At 43.3% G+C, this 9287-nt stretch overlaps 1 pseudogene; it reads right to left on the bottom strand.

The window, feature by feature from the left end:
* Positions 1-8175, bottom strand: part of LOC129391727 (elongator complex protein 1-like) — a 542951-nt pseudogene extending 534776 nt beyond the window's left edge.
* Between the last annotated feature and the right edge of the window lie 1112 nt (positions 8176-9287).

Below are 9287 nucleotides of genomic sequence, written 5' to 3'. Positions count from 1 at the left end.
AATTGGGCTATCAGACAGTGAATTAAGTAGGGGTTTAAGTTCTTTGGGCTTTTGACGTGCCTATTAGTGTGCAAGACAAGCCACAAAATGTTTCAAACAAAGCTACACTTACTTTCACCAAAATCATCCTGGTGGATTTGCTGTTCCATGATTGGTTCCAACTCTTTTGTCATTATAATTAGGGTCTGTTGACCTTGGAGGAGCACAAACAAGAATGATTTTGTTCTCATTTAGCAAATCTTCCATTCTGTAAGTATCTATAGCACTGGAAGCTACTGAGCTGGAATGGAGGAGCTTATAGTCAAAACAGCGAAGACAGAATTTATTCAAAATGTGCTAACTCTCATGATCATAAAGAAGTTTTCACTGGGTACGTCACTTAGTGCTTATGCTCAGCTATTTATGTATGTCAAGCTAACATTAAAATCCACATAGCCCTCCTCCAATAATTTCAACGATTTAGTCAGCAAGATATCTCTTCAAATGTATACCTCATTAGGGTGCCAGTTTGTAGAAACTCATCTGGAATGAAAACACTTAAGGGAAGAAAAATAGGACTGGGAGAGCAGTTCTTAGAATCAGTTTATTTTATGTAGCAAGTCTTCCTCTTAGAGTAGGTTAAATATTGCTGACATTTTTAAACATAACTATGGACCTTAGCAGCAACTTTTTTTTGCTTGTTTTGGTTTTTTTTGCGGTACACGGGCCTCTCACTGTTGTGGCCTCACCCGTTGCGGAGCACAGGCTCCGGACGCGCAGGCTCAGCGGCCATGGCTCACAGGCCGAGCCGCTCCGCGGCATGTGCGATCCTCCCGGACCGGGGCACGAACCCCTGTCCGCTGCATTGGCAGGTGGATTCCCAACCACCGCGCCACCAGGGAAGCCCCTGCAGCAACTTTTTAAAACAATACATTAAGAAGTAAAACTTAAGTCAAAAACACCACATTCCCTATAGATTATCATGTTGGAAACCTTGTTCCAAGAAAAGTTTTTTTTGAAACCTAAGCACCCTAAAACTTAAGCCTGTTAGATATTAGGAGTCATGTTTTATAAAAGTCAAGAATTAGAGACCAGTGACATGCTTACGTGTGACAAGAAGCACCAGTTCTTGGTCAGGACTCCAACTCATGACAGAGATACCACTGGCTACACTCCCGACCCATTCCAGCTGACAGAGACATTTCAAAATATTAAGGGAGATATGAAAATAGAAGCGTCTCAGTAAATATTTACGATAACCTTAAACAAAACATTTAACAAAACACACAAAGGTGAAATTATTCAGTAAACACTTATTCAGTAACAGGTATTAAAAGTCCAGGCATGATACAGACAATAGGCACTGGAGGTGACTACGGCCACTCCATTCCTCCCGTTAAGGAGATAAAAGGGACCAGTGACATGCTTACCTGTGGCAAGAAGCACCAGTTCTTGGTCAGGACTCCAACTCATGACAGAGATACCACTGGCTACACTCCCGACCCATTCCAGCTGACAGAGACATTTCAAAATATTAAGGGAGATATGAAAATAGAAGCGTCTCAGTAAATATTTACGATAACCTTAAACAAAACATTTAACAAAACACACAAAGGTGAAATTATTCAGTAAACACTTATTCAGTAACAGGTATTAAAAGTCCAGGCATGATACAGACAATAGGCACTGGAGGTGACTACGGCCACTCCATTCCTCCCGTTAAGGAGATAAAAGAGAAAAAAAAGATGCCTCTACAGCAGGGTTAGGGATGTAACCGAGGTCTCTGGGAATTACGTGGGGCCTCAGAGCAGAGCCTGACAAATGGCCCCGGAGAGTCCAGGAAAGCTTCTCTAAGGAGGTGCTTTGAAGGGTAGGAATAGGGCCAGGAGGAAGAGACTGGCTGGAAAATGTGCAGTTAAAAAGAGCAGTTAAAAATCAGCTGCAACGAGAGCATAAGGTATATATACACACAGGAATGATGCGGGTGGGAGGTGAGGCTAAAAAGGAATTGGGGAAACAGATAGTGAAAGGTCTTATAAGGCACAATGAGGAACATGGATTCTGTCTTGCAGACACTGTGAAGCCACAGATATGGAGGATCAGCACCATCTGGTGGACACCAATGAATTGGAGGAGCTCAGTAATTAGGAAAAAATCTACAAAATGTTTTGAAAGTAAAAGTATACCTTTTAAATGTGAGAAATACTAATTAAGTTATACTTGATGGCTTTGATGTTTTCTGTAAAGAATTATATAATGCAAAGACTTTAATTTGCAAAATGCTTAAATATTATGGCTCCTGACATTTTAAACTTCTATGAAAAACTAGTGACCTGAAACCAAAATAGGCATTTGAGAATGCCTAAGATTTCCTCCTCACTGGTCTCTTCCACTTACCTGCTGTGTGTTGAGATTGCAAAGTAGGACATCTCCAGAGGCTGTGGCCACACACACAGACTCGTGATCCAGCACCTCCTGAATACCAACAATGCAGCCACTTCCATCCTCTGGGAGAAAGCCTTCTGCCACCAAAGGAGTGTCATTTTTCACCTTTCACCAAAACAAACAAATAAGCAAATTAAGTCAATCTACTTTCAAGAACAATTCATAACACTTCCAGAGATACTTTCTAATGTTTCTTTTATAATATAAAAGCTTTCTAAATATTTTTTCCTTGATTAAAACCCAAACTTTCATTTGAGAAATATCACAACACTACCATCTTTAACACAAAACACAGTTAATGTGACCTTTGTGCCAAGCAAACATAAAAGCCTGGTATCTTTGAAAATATCCAATAAAACATGAAGCTAATAACTATGATTTCCTAAAATGTACACAGTATGGGGAAAGGGGACTAAGAATGTAATCACCTAAAATACATTAGTGGCAAAATATAATTAAGGGAGATATAAGAATCAACCTAAAGAGCTTTTAAAGATACATACGCTCAAGCTCCAGAAGTGAAGATTCTGATTTAGTTGCTATGAGATGGTGACTGAAACAGTTTCAAAAGCCCTACAGGAAATTTTCGTCTGCATTCCCACTTGAGAACTGCTAATAGATAGTATTTACATGGTAGAAAGGGTGAAAAGTAGGGCACCCCCACAAAATACAATGTCAGAGTTTTGCCAACTTAGATTAAAACAGAAGCAGACGAAAAGATTGGGTACTAGTTAAGTTATACCTAATACGACATCAGTATAAAGCGAAGGGAGTATTCATTTGGCGGGACATAAATTCAGAAAGATTTAAAGGAAATACTATTTGGGGAAGCAAGTTTGGAAAAAGACAAGTCAAGAGTCATGCCAAGTGCTAACATCCTCCATCAGTAACTTACCTCTCTTGTGACAGGGTCTACTTCTTCCAGCCCGTGTTCTGAGCCAAGGAGCACTGTGTCTTGTTCAGTTCAGAGAGAAGCACTGAGGTTTCCCTGTATCCTGAATATCCCTGAACTCCAAGCTCTGAAATAATTTTAGATTTCTCATGATGAAGCGACTCTGGAAAGAAAAGTACAAATATCTCTCTTTTTTTAAAACATCTTTATTGGAGTATAATTGCTTTACAATGGTGTGCTAGTTCCTGCTTTATAACAAAGTGAATCAGTTACACATATACATATGCTCCCATATCTCTTCCCTCTTGCGACTCCCTCCCTCCCACCCTCCCGATCCCACCCCTCTAGGTAGTCACAAAACACCGAGCTGATCTCCCTGTGCTATGTGACTGCTTCCCACTAGCTATCTATTTTACTTTTGGTAGTGTATATATGTCCATGCCACTCTCTCATTTCTTCACAGCATATATGTCCATGCCACTCTCTCACTTTGTCACAGCTTACCCTTCCCCCTCCCCATATCCTCAAGTCCATTCTCTAGTAGGTCTGTGTCTTTATTCCCGTCTTACACCTAGGTTCTTCATGACCTTTTTTTTTCTTAGATTCCATATATACGTGTTAAGATATGGTTATTTGTTTTTCTCTTTCTGACTTACTTCACTCTGTATGACAGACTCTAGGTCCATCCACCTCACTACAAATATCTCAATTTTGTTTCTGTTTATGGCTGAGTAATATTCCATTGTATATATATGGCACATATATACAAATATCTCTTGATGAAACTTTAATGTCTCTGAGAAACTCAAACAGCTTAGTAGCGATAAATTACACTCCAAAATAAGCAAAATGATTCAGGGAGCAGAGAATTTAGAATAACCAGGAAAAAGAAAAAGATCTAATCTGAACCCACACAGAGATGAGTGGTAGAATCATTGTGTAAATCTACGGTCTACAAATTGAGGCTGTGAAATCTATTTTACGGCCTCACTCTTTGTAAGAGGCAAGATTCTCAACTTCAGTGTTTTTCCTTCAAAAAAGATTTATCATCAGGTATTGTGCAGGAAAGTTGAGAAGAACACAATGAATGAGAAAACACTTTATTTTTGCACATGAGGATGTTTTCATAACTTGAAAGATTTACAAAATAATATAAAAATCCACATATATATCTTGGCATTTGAAGAAAATAAAATTACTTTAATACCACCAACTACATTTATTTATAAACTGGCTCTATATCTTCATTAAAAAATTAAAAGTGAAATCAAACATAGAAATAAAGAAAAGCATTTATGTGACTCCCCTGGGGGCGCAGTGGTTAAGACTCTGCACTCCCAATGCAGGGAGCCGGGGTTCGGTTCCTGGTCAGGGAACTCGATTCCACAGGCATGCCGCAAGTAAGAGTTTGCATGCCGCAACTAAGGAGCTCGCCTGCTGCAACTAAGGAGCCTGAGTGCCACAACTAAGACGCAGCACAACCAAATAAACAAATAAATACTTTATTAAAAAAGAAAAGAAAAGCATTTATTGCCCTCAGGGAGAAAATAAGACACTATGAAATTACAACAGTATACTTCAAAATGATGACCAACAGGTCGAGGAGCTTGATAACCAGATATAACTACTTCACAGTACTCCACTTTCCTGGCCTCATTTTCCCCAGGGCAATAGAAAAGCTGAGAAAAGAACGATCAATAGGAAATCTACTTTGGTCTGGCAAAATCAGACTTGTTTTAACATATAACATTATCTACGAGGAAAAAAAAAGTGAACGTGCTGTATATTTATATCCAGACCCCTTTAAGGTTTATACTGTAATTGGAAGTCCCTAACTTACGTTAGGGGTGACAATTACACAGTCCACACTGGCCTTCTTGTCACCTTAGTCCAAGGTGAATTCTCTCATCTTGCATTTCATACTTATAACAATGAAAGAATAAACATGAGTTAATCCTTATACTACATAGCAGATAAAATGTGAAGTGTAGTATGAGTGAGACAACATAAAATGTGGGTTAAGAGGAAGGCAAGCCCACACATGGTGGAAGCGAGGAAGAGAATCAAGGCAAACAATGGTTTTGTAAGCTTTCAGGACATTTATATTCAAGAACTTGTAGAAATTATTCGAACCTGTATTACATCATGAAGACTTTTTATTTAGATCTAATTCTATATAGAAAGCTCGGGTTTTTGAAAGCATATAAAAATTACATTATCTTTCATCTTAAAATAACATAAAGATGACCACTGACATACAGCTGAAAGGATGGGTAGATTTGAGATGAGAGGATGTCTGACTAGAGGGGAGTAAACACGGGAGAGAGTAGCAAGAGATGAAAACAGGCGACAGAAGACCAGATGTATTTCATCCTGGTTTACCTCATAATAATTATGCTGTTATTGTTGCCATGATCAGAACATCAACATGTCTCCTTGTGAACTTGGATTCTATTCACCAACAATCTGCGGAGCTCTGGGGTCCATGAACCCCAGCATAAGTACCCGGATGGCAAAGGCAGAAGGAGCTGAGGAGGACTTTCTTTCTCCTGTTACCTTGCTGTTTCCATCCATATCGCCCCAGCAATGGGCCTTCATCCTTCCAGGGGCCCGTGGTCCGAGCCTCTAGCACTCCCATCAGCATGATAACAACCAACCCAGAGCAACCAGCACTAACCAGGCAGGTGCCCCCTCCAGGTGCCTGAAGTCTAGTAACATGGAGCTCCTCTGAATTCCAGAGTTATGAACACCAGCTTTACAATGCCTCTCCTCCAAGGTTAGTCCATGATAACCCAAATGGCTTCCCTTGTTTTGATCCTCAGACCTAGCTGAGTGTTGTAACTTCTTCCATCAGTTTACTTGTTTAGTTACTTCACTGCTCCCTTTGGCTTTTTGTTCCTCCAGTAGCTACTTAACCAATTCTTCGTTTTAAATTCTGTTGAAATATTATGTGGTTTCTACTTTCCTGACTGGACCCTGACTGACAAACATATCAAACAATCTGAGTTCTCAAATCATTGAACTTTCAAAATCACCGGCCAAGTGTAAAAGGGAAGAACCTTTTGTATTCTATTACAAGTTAATCACTAAAGGGATGCAGCCTATAAGCTTCAATTATACATCATCACCCAACTCTCAGAACCCTGACTCCCAAGTGATGAGCATTAAGCCAAAATACTTTTGTTTAGCTCACAAGAAACATCCTGACCAGGCCCACAGGTGAATAATGACTGCAGGGAGGAAGAAATTCACACATACCCCTCTGGAGGCTTATGGGAATCAGGAAATGTTTGACTTTACTCCCTCCCCTTTTAGTATAAAAGAAGCCTGAATTCTACCTCAGGCAAGATGGTTTTTTGGGGGCATGAGCCCACCATCTTGGTTTGCTGGCTTTACGAAAAAAGTCCTTATTCCTTGCCCCAGCAACTCGTCTCTCGATTATGGGCCTGTCGTGTGGTGAGCGGTACGAGCTTAGACTTGGTGACACAAGGGCAGCTCATCATTCATCTCCCTCCTCCCAAACCCTTCCAGCCTCAAAATGAACTTCTCTACAATTTCACACCTATCATCCTTATTCCCTTACCTTCTCAGAAGTGTCCTACTCTTTCTCAAGACCAGCAAAGAGAACCCTCCAAACTCCCCCAGGACCTTGGCTTATCAGAACCCTTTCTTTTACATCTGCAATCTCCAAACTCCCCTGCCCTCAAATGACTCATCCTTTCTCAGCCCTTAAATGCATTAAACATCTCTCCACACCATAGATCAACTCTGGATCCTCTCTGAAATTTCTGCAACTCCTCTATTTTCTTCCCTTGCTCCTTCATTGGTCCACCTCTTGGCTAATTATCATGCCCATGACCACATCTACCAAACAGATCACTAATATGCTTAGTAGATCTAAATGTCTAGCCCTGACCCTCCCTAAACTGAACACTAAACTCACATTCTCAACCTCCTGCTGTTACCACAAGGATTTCTCAAAAGCACATCGAATGCAACCTGTTAAATGAAGTACCTGCTATTGTCCACCAAACTACTTTCCCCTCTGGGGACATGGCATTCCTACTTTCTCTGTCCTCCAAGCTGAAACTGTGTGTCTGCTTCCCTTTTGCCCACACTTTCACAGTAAACTATTCACTGGTTACTGCTCTGCCTGTCAGTGTACGATCTGAATCCTTTACATAGTACGTAATCTTACGATCTGGCTTGTGGCCTACATCAAATACCGACTGAGCACTTGCAAGGGCTAGTCTGGACAAGAGATGACTGACAGTCACCGCCTCCTCAGAGGTCACTGCTTAACGGGGGACAGGGCCACATAACATACCACGTTACATGGAAATGCACAGGGACAAATCTCCAAGGAAAGCTGCAGATGCGAGAAGGGACTCTCAGCACAGTATCTGAACTTCTCTCTACTACCGTCACCTTCTATCATGCATTGTTGCGCTATAACTGGTGCATTACTTGGTTCGGCGGTATTGTCTGCAACTGCAAGGAATCCGGAGACAGGGTAAGTGTGCAGCTGGGGGAGAAGCATGTCAGTCCCCCTCCTGCCACTCCGCGCAGAGCCCACTGATGGCCGCGGATGCAGCAGGCAGCAAGTCTGCAGAAAGTGGACTCAAGAAGGGCAGAGGTGGTCAAGCCGCACTTCACTCCCAGCTCAGCAGCAGACAGCTGTTGGTCACTAGAAGGTCCCCTTCATCAGGAAACCCGCTGACGGACAGGGCCCATTTCCGTAACCCCACCCCAGCTACATCGCTCGAACGCTCACCTACGCCGCGCTCTGAGGACCCCCAAACAGCGGTGCGTCCGCATAGGGCTGCGCACGGGCCTCGCCCTGTCCGCTGCTTCTGTCTGAGCTCTCGCGATGCGCACTGGGTCTCCGAGCCGCCGGGCCGCTTGACCCCCTCTGCTAGTGGCTGAAGTCGGGCGGAGGGGCGACCGGCGAAACACGTACTCGCAAGCGAAGATACCCCGACACGCGCCGACTGTCCCAGGAGTGACGCCACGAGGCCGAGGGGCCTTAGCCTGCCTGCTTCGTCGCCCTGCCAAGATTTGTGAGGAGCGGAGCTGGTCGCTGCCCGCTAGCTCTACATCCTACTGACTGGCCTATTGTGTTTGAGCCCCGCTTTGACGTCAGACCCGAAAGATCAGTAAGTGGCACCGGTGGGTGGAGCCTGGGTAACAGCGCGCGTGCGCACAGCGCGTGTCCCGGGCTACACGCCGAAAAGGGAAAGACACCTTCCTCCCTAGCAACCGAGGGGAAGAGTACAGGTCCTCCAGTGGGCGGGGTTTGCAGCACCTGAGATTGTCATGGCTACCGAGCCCAAGACTCCTGAGGCCGACTTGGTTGTGGAGCCCGAGGTGCCTTAGCTTGTGGACCCTTATTTCACTTGCTGATACAAAGCGGGTAAGTGGAAAATGATTTCAAACACATCTGGGCCCAATTTGTCTGACAGTATAGGGACTATGATGACAGATCATAATCCACACGCGCCCTCCCCAGCGCTTCCTCCCCACGTCAGAAGGAACTGGATCTCTCTGTTCCCCTGTAGGCCAAGGGAATGGCATTTGCAAAGACGTGGAAAACAACAGGGTGCATGCTGGGTAGGGCGAGCACAGTGCCAGTTCAGGAGGGTGGGTTGCTTGCGGGAAGATGGTAGACTAAGGTGAGATGCCCGAGGGAGGCAGGAGCTGGATTGCAATCTCCATGAGTGCCTAAAGGGATTTGAGGGGCTCCGTCCTCCAAGAAGATGCGATACATAAACTGATTTACATGGTAGCGGTCTAAACTAAGGTAGAGGCATAGGGGAACAAGTATTTACTCATAGCATCACACCTGACTTGGCAACATTGGAGAGCATGTTAAAATGTCATGGGGAGTTCACCCATTTCTTGAGAAATAGAAATAAGATATATTACTTACAAACTACTAGAGGGAATAAAGTACTAAAGAACACTCAGTCCA

The sequence above is a fragment of the Physeter macrocephalus genome, chromosome 21 (genome assembly GCF_002837175.3).
Source record: "Physeter macrocephalus isolate SW-GA chromosome 21, ASM283717v5, whole genome shotgun sequence".
Classification (NCBI taxonomy): domain Eukaryota; kingdom Metazoa; phylum Chordata; class Mammalia; order Artiodactyla; family Physeteridae; genus Physeter; species Physeter macrocephalus.
This window is presented reverse-complemented; position numbering and strand designations above follow the sequence as displayed.